Source organism: Camelus dromedarius, chromosome 1 (genome assembly GCF_036321535.1).
Source record: "Camelus dromedarius isolate mCamDro1 chromosome 1, mCamDro1.pat, whole genome shotgun sequence".
NCBI lineage: Eukaryota > Metazoa > Chordata > Mammalia > Artiodactyla > Camelidae > Camelus > Camelus dromedarius.
The window spans coordinates 56249007-56268659 of NC_087436.1; the positions used below are offsets into that span (position 1 = coordinate 56249007).

General features: G+C 38.5%; 1 protein-coding gene across 2 annotated transcripts in view; it reads left to right on the forward strand.

Annotated features, from left to right (window-relative positions):
* The window catches only part of UNC5C (unc-5 netrin receptor C), a 338935-nt gene that overhangs the window by 249970 nt on the left and 69312 nt on the right, over positions 1 to 19653 (forward strand). The gene's annotated exons all lie outside the window — the stretch shown is intronic.

Genomic DNA, 19653 nt, shown 5'->3' on the forward strand with positions numbered 1-19653 from the left:
TGTGGGGAGAAGGAGAAGCAAAAAGGAGAGCCTGGGACACTCACTGTGAATTTGGGGACAATGGAGAGAGAGAAGGCAGCTAGAAGAAACTTGCATCTCTTAGGGACTTGGATAAGGGTGTTAAATCTAATGACAGGTGTGCCATTGTATGAGGGTGGAGTGGGGTGGAGACTGACTGAATTCATTAAAAACAGGTGATAACTAACTTGAACAATTAGGAGAAAAGAACTGGAAAACTCATAAAGGTAAAATAAAACTATAAAATATGGATGGTCTAGGACTAGGTAAAAGTAGTATTAGTGAATAAATTTCCTATCATTTATGCCTCATTATTACCAAGTACGATAATGAATATTCCTCAAATTAACCTAGATAAAATTTCTTTTATTAAAATTCTATTCTACTTATACCCTTAAAATGAATGTAGTGTGATGATTTGCTTATAATTTAAAATAATTAGAAAATAATATTTGCACAGACTGATTAAAATGTCATGTTTTAGTATCTCTGAAGCACATGCATGCTAATGACATCTCTGGAATTACAGATTCAAAGAGTTTAAGTGGAAATATGTATTTAGGTTTAGTATAAAAACTAGACCGGGCAGCTTAATACTTAATCACATACATTCCTAGTACAATCTTAAGAGTTTTTGATCTAGCAGTGAATTGACTTTGTCTCAGCAGAAACATCAGTGAAGGCTAAAGGAATTCAGACATCAAGATATTTTCCTTTGTTTTTTATTTTGTTTTATTCAATTTTTCATTGAAATACAGTTCATTTACAATATAAGTTTCAGGTGAACAACACAATGACTCAGTATTTTTATAGATTATATTCCATTTAAAGTTATAAAATAATGGCTGTGTTTCCCTGTGCTATACAACATAACTTTGTGGCTTATCTATTTTAAACGTAGTAGTTTGTACCTCTTAATCCCGTATGCCTATCTTGCCCCTCCTTCTTCCCTATCCCCACTGATAACCACTAGTTTTTTTCTCTATATATGTGAATCTTTGTTTTGTTATATTCATTTGTTTCATTTTTTAGATTCCACATATAAGTGATAACATACAGTATCTTTCTCTGACATATTTTGCTAAACATAATACCCTCTAGGCCGCATGTTGTAGCAAATAGCAGAATTTCACTATTTTGTATGTCTGAGTAATATTCCATTGTATATGTATACCATGTCTTTATCCATTTATCTGTCGATGAACACTTAGGTTGCTTCTATATCTTGGCTATTGTAAATAATGCTGCTATGAACATTGGGGTGCGTGTATCTTTTCAAATTAGTGTTTTTGTTTTCTTTGAATATTTATTCAGGACTGGAATTTCTGGGTCATATGGCAGTTCTAATTTTAGTTTTTTTTTTGAAGACTCCATACCGTTTTCCATAGTGTCTGCACTAGTTTACATTCCCATCAATATGGGATTCCTTTTTTCCACAGCTTCGCCAACTTTTGTTATTTGTAGACTTTTTGATGTTAGCCATTCTGACAGGGGTGGAGTGGTATCTCATTGTGGTTTTGATTTGCATTTCTCTGTATTTAATGATGTTGAGCATCTTTTCATGTGCCTATTGGCCATCTGTATGTCTTTGGAAAACATCTGTTCAAGTGTTCTCCCTATTTTTTATACAGGTTTGTTTTTTTCTTTTTTGAGTTTAAGTTTGAGTTATATGAGCTGTTTTAGCTATTTACCCCTTATCAGTGATAACATTTGCAAATATTTTCTCCCATTCAGCAGGGTTTTACCTTTTTGTTTTGTCAATGATTTTCTTCGCTGTGCAGAAGCTTTTAGGTTTAATTAGGTCTCATTTGTTTTTTACTTTTGTTTCTTTTGCCTTAGGAGACATCCAAAACAAATACTGCTATGATTTATGTCAGAGTGTTCTGTGCGTATTTTCATCTAGGATTTTATGGGTTCTAGTCTTACATTTTGGTGTTTAATCCATTTTATTTTTGTATATAGTCTAAGAAAATGTTCCAATTTCATTCTTTTGCATATAGCTCTCCATTTTTCCCAGCACCACTTATTGAAGATACTGTCTTTGCTCCATTGTATATTCTTGTCACCTTTGTCATAGATTAATTGACCATAGATGTGTGGGTTTATTTCTGGGTTATTTATTCTGTGCCATTTATCCATGTGTCTGTTTTTGTGCCAGTCCCATACTATTTTGATTACTGTGGCTTTGTAGGGTAGTCTGAAGTCAGGGAGCATGCTACCTCCAGCTTTGTTCTTTTTTCTTAAGATTGCTTTGGCTATTCAGGATCTTTTGTGGTTCCATAAAAAAATCAGGATTATTTTTTTCTGTGAAAAAAATGTGTTGGGTGTTTTGATTAGTATTGCAATGAATCTGTAGATTGCTTTGGGTAGTATGGACATTTTTAACAATATTAACTCTTCCATCCGTGAAAATGGGGTATCTTTCCATTTATTTGTATCATCTTCAGTTTCCTTCATCAGTGTCTTATAGTTTTCAGAGTACAGGTCTTTCATCTCCTTGGTTAAATTTATTTCTATGTATTTTACTCTTTTTGATGTGATTTTAAGCAGGATTGTTTTCTTGCTTTCTCTTTCTGATAGTTCATTTTTAGCGTATACAAAAGCAACAGGTTTCTGTGTATTATCTTGCATCCTGTAATTTTACTGAGTTCATTTATTAGTTTTAATAGTTTTCTGGTGGAGACTTTAGGATTTTCTTTATATAGTATCACATCATCTGCACATAGTGTCAGTTTTACTTCTTTCCTTCCAATTTTAATGCCTTTTATTTTTCTTGTCTGATTCCTGTGGCTAGCTAGGACTTGCAATATTATATTAAATAGAAATGGCATGAGTGGGCATCTTTATCTTGTTCCTGATTTTAAAGGAAAAGCTTTTAGCTTTCCACTGTTGAGCATGATGTTAGTTGTGGGTTTGTCATAAATGGTCTTTATTATGTTGAGATATGACCCCTGTATACCAGCTTTGCACGTGTTGGGGCATGGGTTGTGGTGGTCCCAGCTCCAGTCAGAGTCCAGGACGGCTCCCCATGCGCTGCCTCTGCAAGCACCAGCAGTGCAGTGGCTGCCCTCACCCCATTCAGATGTGCTCTGGGTCCAAGCTAGCTTTATCACTCATAACTGTGCACTCCCCTCAGCCACTGCAACCCTCCGCCTAGTGCGGAGCTGTGCCGAGGAGCAAGAGGGATTGGAGCAGGTGCTCAGCTCAGACCAGCATGTGCCGGGTCAGTCGCAGGAAACTGGCCAAGGCCCATGCAGTTTCAGTACACATACTCTGCCTTGTTCCTAGGAATAGGAAAGCATGTGCACACTCTTCACTAGCCCTTCTGTTTGTCCCAGTTGTTTTCGAACCAGCTAAGGGGAGTCATCTTCCAACTGTCCTACCCCATGGTTGGGGCAGCCAGTATGTGGCTTGAACCACTCACTCCCAGAGTGGATCTCCCATGTAATCTCTCTTCTCCTCTGTGTCCCTTCCCAGGGGCCCAGGTCCCAACCTGATCGCTTCTGTTCCCTTCCTACTCAATTCAAGATCTTTCTTATTACCTTGGCAGTAGAGGAGTCTTTCTGCCGGTCTTAAGTTTGTTTCCAGTGAGAATTGCTCCACATGTAGATATATTTTTGATGTGCTTATTAGGGGAGGTGAGCTCCACATGCTCGTACTCTGCCGTTTTGATCTCTTTTTGTTTCCTTTTTGTTTTTAGATTAACACCACTTTTATGTTTGTTTTTTTTTAGAGTTGTTTTGGATTTTATCCCATCTCCTTTAAAATACCCTTAATCTAATATTAATACTAAATTAAGAATATTTGCTGTATGCCAAACACTAAGTAATTTGTGTATTAACTCATTTAATCCTCAAAAATGTTATGGAATCAGTTCCACAATTATCCTCATGTTATAAATGAGGACCCTGGGGCACACAGAAGATAAGAAACTTACCCAAGAGAGGCACAGAAATGGGTTTTGAATCCAGGCAGTCTGGCCTGAGAACAGCCCTCTTATCTAGCACTGTAGGAATTACTTCATAAAGTAAGATTCTCAATCGTACACAATGGGATTAATCAACACGAAACAGCAACCAAATATGCAAATAGGATATCCTAACATTGCCTCATAAGTGTTTTTATTATCCATTAATAAAACCCCATGTCTTGATAAACACTTGAGTAAATTACTTCATATATGCCCCGAATTATTGAAGACAGCAGTTACTGAGCCACAAGGACAGAAACAGTGCTTTTCCTCACTGCAGCACTGACAAGTTATGGTTTATGGGTGAAGCCTTTTATTGTTTTCTGAACTTCAACCTATTTTTCTCTCTTCTTGGATGTTTTATATGTAGCTAAAAATAACTTCTAACTTGGAAAGGCTTCTCTCTTGTATAAATCAAATGGTTTGCTAAATGGGAAGGGTGGGAGGAAGCCAAGTCTCGGTGAAATCAACAAGCATTGAAATGAACAAAATATGAACAGAATTCAGAGGCCAGACCAAAGTACTAACTCCTGATTAAGATTAGCTTACAAATAAATAGCACTCAGAAAATATAATTAAATACTTACTACTCAATACAGTTAATTTCTAGCATCACAAAAAATACTGTATTTTTTTCTTGGTATTTTACATACAGTTTACATAAGGAGACTCACTGTGAAGTTACTTCAAATGGAAGAGTGTCAATATATTTGGTAGTGTGGAGTTCTGGAGATAATGCATGAAAAGGATATATTTTTTAATAAAAGGATGTAATTATAAGACTTTTATATTGATTTATCTTGCTGATTCAGACAACCATTTACATAACAAACAGAATTATTCTTACACATTATTTTCCCTTCTGTACATCCTCTCATAAGCTTTTAATTACACAAAATGGGAATAAATGTGCTTTTTGTTTTATTGAGTTAGTCAGTTTACAGTGTTGTGTCAATTTCTGCTGTACACCAGACACAATTCTTCAGTCATACATGAATATAGATATATTCATTTTCACATTCTTTTTGATAATGAGGTACTACAAGATACTGAATATATTTCCCTGTGCTATACAATATAAACTTGTTTATCTGTTTTATATATACCAGTCAGTATCTGCAAATCTCGAACTCCCAGTTTATCCCTTCCCACCTGCTCCCCCCTGACAACCATGTCTGTATTTTGTGTGTGTATTCTGTTTTATATATAAGTTCATTTGTCTTTTTTTAAGATTCTACATATAAGTGATATCATATGGTATTTTTCTTTCTCTTTCTGGCTTCCTTCACTTAGAATGACATTCTCCAGGGCCATCCATGTTGCTGCAAATGGCATTTTATCATTTTTTATGACTGAGTAGTATTCCATTGTATAAATATACAACAACTTCTTTTTCCAGTCATCTGTCGATGGACATTTAGGTTGTTTCCATGTCTTGGCTATTGTAAATAGTGCTACTATGAACATTGGTGTGCAGGTGTCTTTTGGGGAATAAATGTTTTATCATTTTTATCAGTATCTGTGTTCAGTTCTTTGTGCTGTTATCTAAGAGAAGTGTTAGTAATGAGGGTTTTACTTGTTATTTTTGTATTTCTAAACTTTAGAGAAAAAAAAATCTGTTCATGGAAATAACTGGAGATTTTTGAGCAATTTAGCTGTTGCAGAGAATCATGCTGTGCTAACTGGATTCCTTGTAAGATCAGCCAAATCAGCTCATCATTAACCTTCTAGCCCTTAAATATTTTCTGCCTCCTTTATCCCTGATCCACACACAGTTCCTCAAGCCAGAAACTGGGAATAGTTTTGTCTTGCACCTTCCTTTCCACATATAATCAACTCTTCTGCCCTATCCCTCACCCTTTCAAATTGCTTTCCATTCTTTTCTCCCTAGTCCACTTGGTACTTCCTTAATTCACTCTTCATGATCTTTCACCAGGATTATGACAATAGCCTTATAAACTGGTTTCCAGCTTCTTTTGTGCCTCCCTAATAATCCACACTGCTCCCAAAATAGTCGTTCTTTTTAAAAATTTTTTTAAAATATTTTTATTGAGGTATAGTCAGTTTATGATGTGTCAATTTCTGGTGTACAGCACAATGCTTGAGTCATATAGGAACATACATATATTCATTTTTATATTCTTTTTCACCATAAGTTACTATAAGATGTTGAATATAGTTCCCTGTGCTATACAGTATAAACTTGTTTATCTATTTTATATATATTAGTATCTACAAGTCTCAAACTCCCAATTTATCCCTCCCACCCTCTTCCCCCACTGTAACCATGTTTGTTTTCTATGTCTGTGAGTCTGTTTCTGTTTTGTAAATAAGTTTGTCTTTTTTTTTTTTTTTTTTAGATTCCACATATAAGTGATAGCATATGGTGTTTTTCTTTCTCTTTCTGGTTTACTTCACTTAGAATGACATTCTCCAGGTCCATCCATGTTGCTGCAAATGGCATTATTTTATTATTTTTATGGCCAAGTAATATTCCACTGTATAAATATACCACAGCTTCTTTATCCAGTCATCTGTCAGTGGACATTTAGGTTGTTTCCATGTCTTGGCTATTGTAAATAGTGCTGCTATAAACATTGAGGTGCATGTATATCTTTTTGAATTAAGGTTCCCTCTGGATCTATGCCCAAGAGTGGGATTGCTGGATCACATGGTAAGTCTGTTTTTAGTTTTTTGAGGAATCTCCATACTGTTTTCCATAATGGCTACATCAAACTACATTCCCACCAACAGCATGGGAGGGTTCCCTTTTCTCCACAGCCTCTCCACCATTTATCATTTGTGGACTTCTGAATGATGGCCATTCTGACTGGTGTGAGGTGATACCTCATTGTAGTTTTGATTTTCATTTCTCTGACAATTAGTGATATTGAGCATTCTTTCATGTGCCTATTGTCTATTCATATGTCTTCATTGGAGGATTGCTTTTTTAGGTCTTCTGCCCATTTTTGGATTGGATTGTTTGTTTTTTTCTTATTAAGTTAGCTGTTTATAAATTCTGGAAATTAAGCTTTTGTCAGTCTCATCTTTTGCAAATATTTTTTCCCGTTCTGTAGGTGGTGGTTTTGTTTTGCTTATGGTTTCCTTTGCTGTGCAAAAGCTTGTAAGTTTAAATTAGGTCCTATTTGTTTATTCCTGCTTTTATTTCTATTCTTTGGGTAGACTGCTCTAGGAGAACATTGCTAAGATTTATGTCAGATAATATTTTGCCTATGTTTTCTTCTAAGAGGTTTATGGTGTCTTGTCTTATGTTTAAGTCTTTAAGCCATTTTGAGTTTCTTTTTGTGTATGATGTGAGGGAGTATTCTAACTTCATTGATTTAAATGCAGCTGTCCAGTTTTCCCAACACTGTTTGCTGAAGAGACTGTCTTTACTCCATTGTAATTTCTTGCTTTCTTTGTCAAAGATTAATTGACCAAAGTTTGTGGATTTATTTCTGGGCTCTCTATTCTGTTCCATTGATCCATATGTCTGTTTTTGTACCAGCACCATGCTGTTTTGGTTACTGTAGCTGTGTAGTTTTGTTGGAAGTCTGGGAGGGTTACTCCTCCAGCTTCATTCTTTTTCTTCAGTATGCTCTGGCAATTCTAGGTCTTTTGTAATTCCATATAAATTTAAGGATTATTTGTTCCAATGCTGTGAAAAATGTCCTGGGTAATTTGATAGGGATCACATTAAATCTGTAGATTGCTTTGGGTAGTATGGCCATTTTAAGCATATTAATTCTTCCAGTCCAAGAACATGGGATACCTTTCCCTTTCTTTAAGTCATCTTTAATTTCTTTAGTCAGTGTTTTGTAGTTCTCCACATGTAAGTCTTTCACTTCCTTAGTCAGATTTATTCCTAAGTATTTTATTTTTTTGGATGCAATGTTAAAAGGGATTGTTTCTTTACGTTCCTTTTCTGATATTTCAGTATTAGTGTAAAGAAATGCCACTGATTTCTGTATGTTAATCTTGTACCTTGCTACCTTGCTAATTTCTTTATTAGTTCTAGGTGTTTTTGTGTGGAGCCTTTAGGGTTTTCTATACATAGTATCATGTTATCTGCATATAATGACAATTTTACCTCTTTTCCAATTTGGATCCCTTTTACTTCTTTCTCTTGTCTAATTGCTATGGCTAGGACTACCAGTAGTATATTGAATAGAAATGGTGATAGTGGGCAGCCTTGTCTTGTTCCAGATTTTAGGGGGAAAGCTTTCAGCTTTTCGCCATTGAGTATTATGCTGGCTGTAGGTTTGTCATAAATAGCTTTTATTATGTTGAGATATGTTCCCTCTTTACCCACTTTGGTAAGAGTTTTTATCATAAATGAGTGTCGGATTTTATTGAATGCTTTTTCTGTATCTGTTGAGATGATCATATGATTTTTATTCTTTCTCTTGTTGATGTGATGTATCACGTTGATTTGCATATGTTGAACCATCCTTATGTCCCTGGAATGAACCCAACTTGATAATGATGTATGATCTTTTTTATGTGTTATTGCATTCTGTTTGCTAATATTTTGTTGAGGATTTTTGCATATATGTTCATCAGTAATATTGGCCTGTAGCTTTCTTTTTTGGTAGTGTCTTTGTCTGGCTTTGGTTTCAGGGTGATGGTGGCTGCATAGAATGAGTTTGGGAGTGTTACCTCCTCTTTGGAAGAGTTTGAGAAGGATTGGTATGAGCTCTTCTTTGTATGTTTGATAGAATTCCCCAGTGAACCCATCTGGTCCTGGACTTCTGTTTGCAGGGAGAGTGTTTATTGCTGATTCTATTTCACTTATAGTGATTGGTCTGTTCAGATGATCTGTTTCTTCTCGATTCAGTTTTGGTGGCCTGTATGTTTCTAGAAACTTGTCCATTTCTTCTAGGTTGTCCAATGTATTGTCATATAGTTGTTCATAGTATTCTCCTACAATTTTTTTGTATTTCTTGGTGTTGGCTGCAATCTCTCCATTTTTATTTCTTATTTTATTTATTTGTGTGCTCTCTTTTCTTCTTAGTGAGCCTGGCCAGAGGTTAGTCAATTTTGTTTACCCTTTCAAAAAAAACCAGCTCTTAGTTTGATTTTTTTTTCTAATTTTTTAATCTCCATTTTATTTCCTCCCTGATCTTTATTCTTTCTTTCCTTCTGCTGACTTTAGGTTTTGTTTGTTCTTTTCCTAATTCTTTTAGGTGGTAAGTTAGGTTGTTTATTTGAGATTGTTCTTTTTTTGAGGAAGGCCTGTATCACTATGAACTTCCCTCTTAGGACTGCTTTTGCTGTGTTCCATAGATTTTGTGTGGTTGTGTTTTCATTGTCATTTGTCTCGTTTTTTAGTTTCTTTGATTTCATCTTTGACCCATTGGTTTTTTAGTAACATGTTGTTTAGTCTCTGTGCTGTCATTTTTTTCTCATTTGTTTTTCTGTGATTGATTTCATGCCATTGTGGTCAGAGAAGAGGCTTGAAATAATTTCTGTCCTCTTAAATTTATTTAGGCTTCTTTTGTGCCCAAGTATGTGATCTATCCTAGAGAATGTTCCATTAGCACTTGAAAAGAATGTATATTCTGGTTTTTTGGGGATGCAGTGTCCTAAAAATATCAACCAAGTCCAACTGTTCTATTGTGTCATTTAGTATCTCCATTGCCTTACTGATTTTCTGTCTGGAAGATCTGTCCAATGATGTTTGTCAGGTGCTAAGGTCTCCTAGTATTATTGTATTCCCATGAATTTCCCACTTTATGTCTGTTACTATTTGTTCTATATTTTGAGGTACTTCTATATTGGGTGCATATATGTTTACAAGTATAATATCTTCAGCTTGTATTTCTCCTTTGATCATTATATAGTGTCCTTTATCTCTCTCTATGGCCTTTGTTTTAAAGTCTGTTTTGTCTGATATGAGTATTGCTACTCCCATTTTCTTGTCATTTCCATTTGCATGAAATATCTTTTTCCATCCTTTCACTTTGAGTCTATATGTGTCCTTTACTCTAAAGTGAGTCTCTTGTAGGCAGCATATTGTAGGCTTTTGTTTTATTACCCAGTCTGCCACTCTGTCTTTTGATTGGAGCATTTAGTCCTTTGACATTTATAGTGATTATTGATAGATGTGTGTTTATTGCCAATTTAAACTTTGCTTTCCAGGTGATTTGGTATTTTTTTCCTTTTCCTTTTTTTCTTATTGTGGTTTGATAATTTTCTTTTCTATTAGCTTGGTTTCTTTTTGGTTTTTGTGATTCTACTGTATACTTTTCATTTGTGGTTACCCTGTGTTTCTAGTACACTAACTCGTTACTGTATCTGTTTGCTTTAGACTGATAGTCATGTAGGTTCAAACACATCCTAAAAAGAACAAAGAAAAAAAGAGAGAGAAAAAAATCTATAATTTCTTCCTCCCCTCTCCCACCTTTTATAATTTTGATATTCTTTTTTAAATTTATTTTTTACATCTTCATGTTTATTCTCTTGCAGTTCACTGTAGTTATTGCATTTCCAATTACGGGTTTCTCATTGCTATAGCTTCCTGTTTCTTTTCTATTTAGAGTAGACCTTTCAATATTTCTTTTAGCATAGGTTTAGTATTACTAGATTCTCTTAATTTTTGCTTGTCTGTGAAATTCCTTATCTCTCCTTCTACTCTAAAAGATAGTCTTGCCGGATAGAATATCCTAGGTTGCAGCTTTTTCTCATTCAGGACTTTGAATATATCTTGCCACTCCCTTCTGGCCACCCGTGTTTATGTACAGAAATCAGCTGAAAGTCTTATGGGAGTTCCCTTGTAACTATTTGTTTTTCTCTTACTGCCTTTAGAATCCATTCTTTATCTTTCACTTTGGCCATCTTAATTATAATATGGCTTGGTGTAGGTCTGTTTGGGCTCTTCTTTTTTGAGACCCTCTGTGCCTCCTGTACTTGGATATCTGTTTCCTTCTTTAGGTTTGAGAAGTTTTCAGTCATGATTTCTTCAAATACTCTTTCAATCCCTTTTTCTCTTTCTTCTCCTTCTGAGACCCCTGTTATGCATAGGTTTGCATGCTTTATATTATCCCATATTTCCCTTATACTGCTTTCATTGGTTTTTATTTGCTTTTCTTTCTGCTGTTCTGATTGGGTGACTTCTGTTACCCTGTCTTCTAAGTCACTTATTCATTCCTCTGCAATATCTAGTCTGCTTTTGACTGACTTTAGCTCGGCTCTTATCTCAGCAATTGAGTTTTCTGTTTTTAATTGACTCTTTATAGTTTCAATTTCCTTTTTAAAGTATTCTCTGTCTTTATTGATAGTCTCTTTTAGTTCCTTCAGTGCCTTGATCATTCTCTTTTTGAAGTCATGATCTAGTAGACTATTAGTCTATTTCATTGATCATTCTTTCAGAGGATTTTTCTTGTTCTTTTAATTGGGAGTAGTTCCTCTGCCTCTTCATTTTACTTATATTTCTCTGGCTCTATGGATTTATGAGTATCAGTTATCTGCTGTGGTCTTGAAGGGCTGTTTTAGTTTCTGGTTTTTTTTATTTAAAGTGGGAGCATTCCTATGTAGACTGTATACATCTAATAGTTTGTTGCTATGGCTCTTCTTAGTATGGATAGTTGCCATATCTTTCTTCCATGAGTGTTGGCTGTTATCCCTCTGATTAGGGGTGTGGTTAGAGTTGTGGTTTTCAGAACTTGCCCTGATTGTTGTTGTTGAGCCAGGCCTCCTTTTTGGTTCTGTAGTTGTCATATCCTTGGCAGGGTCCTGGTATGCTCACTTGTTGCTGGAATAGAGACGTCTAGACCCATTTCTGAGCTGTGGTGTGTAGCAGGCAGGGTTGGAGCACTTCAGCTGGGAAGAAGAGTAGGCAGGAGATGTGCACTGGGAGGTGCCCTCTCTGGTGTTGTCTGTCACTTGTTTTGCAGGCTTACAAAGTACTCTTTATTGACGCTGCCTTTGTCCCCGCCTTATCTGTGGGAATGTTGGCCACCTGGTCTGGTGTCTCCCAGGTTCTGAGCCTCAGGAACCACCAGTGCAGATCCAGCATTCAGGCACTGGGAACCGGGATAGCAAGCATGCAGTCACACACCTGAATCTGTGGTGTGCCAGAACTCTGCTCACTGCCTGCTCATCCCAGAGGTGAGAGTCTACAACGGGTCCAGAGAGAGCAAATCTGCCGTCTCTGCCTGGGGCTATAAACAAATCTCAGTCCTGCCTGTGAAGTTGCAGGACCTCTTGGTCTGGATTCAGCTTTCAGCCCTGCCTCCATGCAGCAGTGATGGCTATGACTAAGCCCCACCTCTCTTCTCATGCAAGAACACACCAAGTGGAGAAAGCGGCTATGGTGTGTTGCGCCCCTACCCCCCCACCCCAGCTGTTCTGTTCCATACACACCCCCAGCCAGAGCTCACACTGCCCTCCAGTCCCCTGAGGCTGCCTTTGTGCAGCGGGCCCCAGCCCTTTGCCTGGGCTCCTTACCGATCTCTAGCAGCCAGCTGGCTTGTCCCTGCTGGCTTGTGTCTCGGGCCGGGGATCACAGGGACCCTCCAGGTAAGTTTCCCTGAGTTCTGTCTGCCAAGCATTTTGCCAGTTTCTCCCCCAAGCATCAGAAGCTCTGCTTCTGTCCCTGCTGACCTCCTGGCTGGAGAAGGGGGCGTCCCAGCATGAGGGTACCTTTCTTCTCATGCCACTCCCTCCCTGCAGTACTGGTCCTGCATCGATTTTTCCTTTTTTCTTTTTTCATTTCTTACCGGATTTTGTGACAATCCTCTTGTATTTTGAAACAAGAGACACTCTGCCAAAGTTCTGTAGGTGTTCTGTGCAATTCAGTGGGTTTGTAGTTGTAATTCTTGGTGTATTTGTGGGAGAGGGCGAGCTGTGAGTCTCTCTACTCCACCATCTTAGCTTAACCCCAAAACAGTCCTTCTTAAAGCAAAGTGTCATCATGCCTGTCCTTTTTAAACCCTTCATTGGATCACAGCAGCTGTAAGTAAAGGTCAGATGTGTTAGAGCAGTACTGGAGTCCCTCAGTGATTTCCTGAAAGCAGCTTCTTCATCCTTGCTCTGCTCCCCGTGACTGCGGGTAAGACCACTATCCAGTGCTCAGACTCCCCAGGAGGCTTCAAGCCTATGTGAAGCACTGGCTGTTTCCTCTTCCTGAAGTGTACTCTTCATCCGTCACTTTACTTTTTTGCTTTCTCAACAAGCTTAATTCCATTCTTAAGAAACTAGTTCAGATATTCCCCCATCAAATGTCCTCTCCCCACGTAATTTGAACCCCAATTTACCTCCATCCTTGAACATGTATCTATTGTTTCTGTCACATTGTAATTTGTTTATAGGTTTGTCTCTTATTACCAAGTCCAAATTCTGCTCACCACACGACAGGCCAATAAATTGGAAAACAAGGTGTTACGGCAAGGAATAACAACTTTATTCAAAAAGCCAGCAGACCAAGAAGATGGGGACTAATGTCCTAGGGAACCATCTTATCCAAGTCAGAATTCAGGCTCCTTTTATACCAAAAAGGGGAGGGGCTGTGATTGGTTTTTGCAAACTTCTTGATGTCAGAATCCTTTGTTCTTGGAGCTGTCCATATAGATCAGGTCATGGTGTCCCTGTAAACCTCCAGCAAGACAGATGTTATTTTCTATTCTGCAAAGCTTTTATCTTTATATGAATGGGAAAGTGTTATACCCTTAAAGGTCAGAATCTTGAGAATGGGCTGTGCTGTGTATTTCAGGCTACAGGCAGCACTCTTTTACATAAGATACAGAACCAGTATGACTAAGCACAGGAAACAGCACAGGGTTAGAGCTAAAGCAGCATGTCTAATGCAGAGTCAGATTTGTTCTTCCCTGTTGCATTCTTATCCAGAGGGTGCCACAAGCAAGCCCTTACCTGAAATTCCCCTTTGTCCCCATCCAGCACTTGACACAGTGCCTAGCACATAGTTGGTACTCAGTGTTTGTGGAATGGAGTTGAAAGAACAAGATGCCAACTATTTGTTTATTGAAATTTAAAGGTCTTGGGAAGCTATATTGTAGGCTCAGGTTTACTGTAATCACCTAGATTTCTGTGTTCACTAGATAAAATTCTGTAATCATTACCCAGACACCTTTTTAAAGTTCTCCAGGAGATAAACAGGTATAATGTGGCCTAGAGCAAGTTCCACTTGCAAAGATGCCGTAGTTAAAACATATTGGCCACAGGAAACTTTAGACTCATAAATGGGAGTGAAACATTGGGGGTCTCCTACTATAATTCCAGAGGCCCTTTTCTATCTCATGATTTCTCCTGTGAGTCCACTTGGAGGCCAGGCCAGCTCTGTAGGATTTGACCTTAGCCAATGGAGGTTTGTTTTCTTGCTCTCTATCAGAAGTTAGTTAGAAAAGATGTTTAAAATTGTTCTCACTAAACATACTCATTACTAATTTGACAGTTAAAGTACCGACTTTAAATCCTTCACTTTACTTTCTCTACTCTTTTAAAAATGTGTATAACAGACTTGATCCCACTGCATGTCTTGTTTTGTTCATACATTCAGCAAATAATTAATGAAGCACCTACTATATGCCAGTTCCAAGCCACGAGACTATAACACTGATCAAAAAATAGGCCAGAACCTTGGAGCTTACATTCTGGTGAAGGAAACAAGTAAAATACAGGCTATATGAGATGGAGAAAATAGAAGAGAGTGAGAGATTAGGGGCATAGGCAGAGGGAGATGTTGCAGTTTTGAAGATTGATTAGGAAGTGACTCACTGAGAAGGTGTCATCTGAGTAAAGACCTGAAGTAGAGAAGACAGCAAACTTACCAGGGAAATGATTATTCCAGGCAGTTGCACGAGCGGACCTAACATCCCCAAAGCAGGAGCACCCATGCTGTGCATAAGTCACAGCAAAGGAGCCAGCATCTAAAGCGATGAGAGAAAAGGAGAGAGTAAATGAGGAAGTCTCAGAGAGGTCAGGGGTCCTGGTGATGCAGGACCTTGTGGGTCCTTGTAAGGACTTTGGCTCTGACCCTGAGCAATAATATTGGAGGGTTGGATTCAAGGTATAGCATGATCTGACTCAGGGTTTAAGGATCATTCTACTGTATGGAGAATAGATGTTAGGGTCAATAGGAAAAGCAAAGATAAGACAGGAAATTGTTGCAATAATCCAGGAGAGAAGTGATGGTGACTTTCTCAGGGAAGGGAGTGGTACTGAGGGGACAAGAAGTGGTCGGATTCTGATAGGCTGCTCTGACATCAAATGGACAGAGGGAGAGGAAGAGGGGAGTCAAGACTAAGTCTGAGGTTTCTAAGTTACTGGAAGGATGGATTTGGCCTTAACTGAGACTGTAAGGTGTGGGAGGAGCAGGTTTGAAGGACAGTTCAGGGGGTTGTTATTTGACAACCCAGTGAAATCGCAAGGAGGCAGTTGGATATATGAATCTGGAGTTCAGGAATGGATCTGGACTGGAGATAAATTTAGGAATTATCTGCATGAGACTGGACGAGCTCACCAAGGAAGTGAATATGGATAGAAAATAGGAAAAAGCAGAGGTCCAAGGACAGAGCTACCACAGGGAAAACAGACCTTAGCCCGAGGAAGCTGTGACAGATGGGGGAAGATAGGACAAAAAGCAGAAAAGTGCCCTGTCTAGAGAAAGCAAGTGAGGAGGCGTGGGGAGCCAACGTGGTCAAATGCTGCTGCTCAGTCCAATAAGTACTAAAACCTCACCAGTCCATCTAACAAGGTGAAAGTAATCAGTACCTTTGAAAAGAGCAGTTCTAATGGTGGAGGTCAACACGAATTAGAATCGATTCAGTAGATGTGAGGATGGCAGCTGGAGAGAGTGAATACAAACAAGTATCTAAGGTGTTTTTTAAGGTAAGCAGAGAAATGTAGGAGGGACTAGAGGCAAAAATGAGTGAGGAGGGATTTTCTTTTAAGTTGTGAAAAACAACCACATGTCTGTATGTGGGTGAAAATGATTCTGTGTAGAGGGAACATTAATGATTTAAGGGAGAAGAGAATTGCTGGGGTTTGCTCTTGAATAGGAGAGCAGGAATAGGGGATGCAGGGTACAACTGAAAGGTGGCAGGAGCGGAGAGCTGACCCAGTAACAAGGGAGAGGGTGCAGAATAAGGATGGTAGGTGGATGGGGGAGCTTTGGAAGAGGTCTCCTGATTGTCAGTTTTCTCAGTGACATTGAAGTCTTGGCCATCAGCTGAGAGGACTGAGGGAGAGGTAGTGTTTAAGCGGAGGGAAGGTGTGAACTGGCTGTTTAGGAGTATGAAACAGTGAACAGGTGATGAAAATACAGGGCAATTTTGAGGGCAGAATTTAGGGCCCATTTGAGTTGTGTTATGAGCTGAAGATGAGCCCACTCAATATGGCTTCACACAGCCATGCTCCATTGCAAGGATACAAAGGTGGTGTAGGGGGAAGAGTGGCCAACTGAGCATGTTGGAGCAAGGGAGAGATGACAGAGTTGAGGGTGTAATGCAAGGGATTGTTGCTGAAGGCAGACATGGCATTTATACTTGGTAAAGAGGAAAGAGGGATCATGAGAAGGGTGTCAGGTAAAGTTGGTAAGTTCAACAGATTGTAGGCCCTGATGAAGGTGTGTCAAGAGATAGCCCTAGAGAGAATAAGCAGGAAAGACAAAATAGTAAAAAAAGATCATTGAAATTGAGTTTCGGAAGGGTTACAGTTAATAATTAATGGTAAGGACAAAAGCTAAACTAATGATTCTCAAACTTTAATGTGCATGGAAATCCCCTGAGGTTCTTGTTATCATGCACATTTTGATTCAGGAAGTCTTGGTGGGCAGAGCCTGAGACTCTGTTGCTATGATGCTGTTGGCCCAGGGATCTCATTTGAAAGGCAATGGCCTAGAGTGATATTTCTCAACCTAGCAGTAAATCACAGCCCCTTATGGAGTTCAAAAAAAAAAAAAAAAAAAACACACACACACACCGATGGTAGACAAATCTTGACCAGTGAATCAGTTTTTCTGGGTTGGATTCAGTTTCTCTAGAGTGGATTTAGAGTTGATTATATTATAAATGATCTCCAAGTTATACTACAGTGAAGCCAGGATTGAAAGCCTCTGGCCTAGAATGTGTGGCTCTGAGTGTGAGTGACTTGAAAACCAAGATTATTGCAGGAAGGGAGTCATAATTGAGAAGCCAAGATGTTGAAAGTGTCATCTTTGTGATTATTAAAATCATCAGAAATTATGACAAAAATTATACTGGATAAAATGACTGAGTCCAGAGGTTTATAGATGACAAATATATATATATATATGTATATATATAAATTGGGTGAAGAAATTGGGTGACATCTGATGGCATGAGATTGAAAGCAAAGGTGTTTGGAGAGCATGGTCTGGAATAGAGAGTGCAGATCAGGCAAGACACTTCCTGGCCCCCCAGGCCTGGTGGTGTGTTGGGTCTGGGAAGTCAAACACCCACCGTGTGAGAGGACCCCAGAAGAAACAGCAGCATCACGAAGAACTAGGATTAGTTAGTGAAGAATGAAGAAAACAATGTAAAAAGAGGTTGAAATTTTGGAGGCGGCTGCTGCTATATTCCAAGGGAGTGTGGGAGGATTTCAAAAGTTTTGGAGAGTGGGTGATGGGGACATGCAGAGCAGAATGATTCCAGGGCAGGAGGTGAGTGATGACCGGCAGTCTGGATGGGAGCTTCTTATGGAGATAAGGTCTCAAAGCAGGATGCTGAGACAAGACTGGGACTTCCAGGGTATAGGGAACTGGGAGGGGGCATCTTGCCAGAAACCAGAGTCCTTTTGCTCCTTTTTTCATTCCTACAGCTATTTTCTAGCTGTAGACCCCGTTGTTTCAAACAAAGGCATACAGGCAAGCCTAATGTGGAAAACATCAAAGCAGAGCTTTGGTTAAAGCCAGAGTTCGGGGAGGAAGGCAGTGTCCCTCACAGAGTCCAGGGGTGCTGCCACAGCACTTAAGGCTCCTCAGGGGTCCTTGAAGCTCAGGTCATAATCACTGCTCCAGGGTTGGTGGGAGACACCTGAGGAAAATGCAGAGTCATGTAAAAGATAGTGAAGATCACATACTCAGTAATCATGTAAGTCTTCTAAAATCCTTGTCAACAGTGCAGATTGCTTTCTTTCTCCCATGTAATAAACTTTCCAAATAACCAAGTGGTTTGCAGTATCCCTTGGGATCACTTTATGTCATTTATGATCAGGATAACATTACTGTTCTTAACTGGTATTATGTACGTAGAAGAAACCATAGTTTTGAACAATCCTGACTTAGATCGGGTTCTCTGGAAGCAGACCTGAGGCAAAGGTTTGGATACAAATGGTTTGTTATGGAAGCACCCCAAGGAGAGCCCTGTAAGTGGGCGGAGCAAGCAGGGATCTAAATCAAGGGAGCCCAACAGTACCTTCTATAAGTGGAAAGCTTTCTTAAGAATTACCAAGAAAACCTGTGGTAAAGACTAGATTCAGAAGATACTAATTTCAGCTTTCAGTTATCATTAAGCAGTTTTCTTACAATCTGAATTTTGTTACCTTTCCCCTTGTAGTTCTAGCAAGATTGTATTAGCACACATGTAAGACCAAATTTTCAGAAAATCCAGCTTAAATGAGAGTGAGTCTTTGATCAAATATACCCAAGCACATGACTGAATATGCTGTCTTTATTTAAAATGAAATGCATGTTTTAAAACTTCACTATTACAGATGAATTGCCTTCTTTCTCACTTCCATTAGTGTAAATATCAACAATGTTTAGCTGTTTCAAAATTTACATCATTACAAATAGCTGCTCTTATCTACATCCTCAGTATGTTTATTTCAAGATAGTTGTTTTTTGTTTCTCCCTTTAACTTGCCTCTCTGCTAAGGATTAGAGAAGCGTTAGATGTAATTTGGAGCTGTGCAACATCTAGTCCACTGATAGATTTAGAGATTAATTTCCAGACCTCTTGTGGTGCTTGGGAAGCTCCTTAAGATTTTGAAAATGGCAACACTATTGACTCCCTACCACTAAAGGTTACTTCTATCTGTATCCACACGAATGCAAAAGGAAAGTTTAAGTGTGGTAAATATCAATGTTGTTTTGCTTTATGGAGAAACCTGTCGAAGAAAAACGCAAGTTTTATAGGACAAGAAATAGTTGATCCTTCTTTAGGACATCTTATGCAGATACACTTCCCTCCTTTCATTCTGTAAGGATAGCATTGCTGTTGCTAAACGGATATTTGCATAGAAAAATAGTTCAGTGATTTTGAACAGTCATGTCTTAAGGTTCTCCAGAAGCAAACCATGAGCCAAAGATTTGATGCTAGTGATAGGCGAGGAAGAGCTTTGAGTATGATTTGTATGCTAGATTACGTTGAGAACTGATAGAAAACATTCCCCCTCCCCAAGTATGTTGTCTTAGATACATCTGTAAATATGTGTTTGCTACATTTTAAAGTCGGTGTATTTTCAGGGAAATTTAGTCCATTTGTTTCAGCAAGGCTACACGTAGATCATCCAAATGTTGTTTTATTAGAGCTGCATGATGTCTAACATGCCTTTTGAGCTTTTTAAATAGTCCTTAATTCTTTTCTGAAAAGCAGCAGGTAAGTTGCCAAGAGTAAACAAATCAAATAGGAAAAGATTTGAGTCCAGTTTGAAATGCTTAGCCTATTATTTTTGATTGAGTTCTGA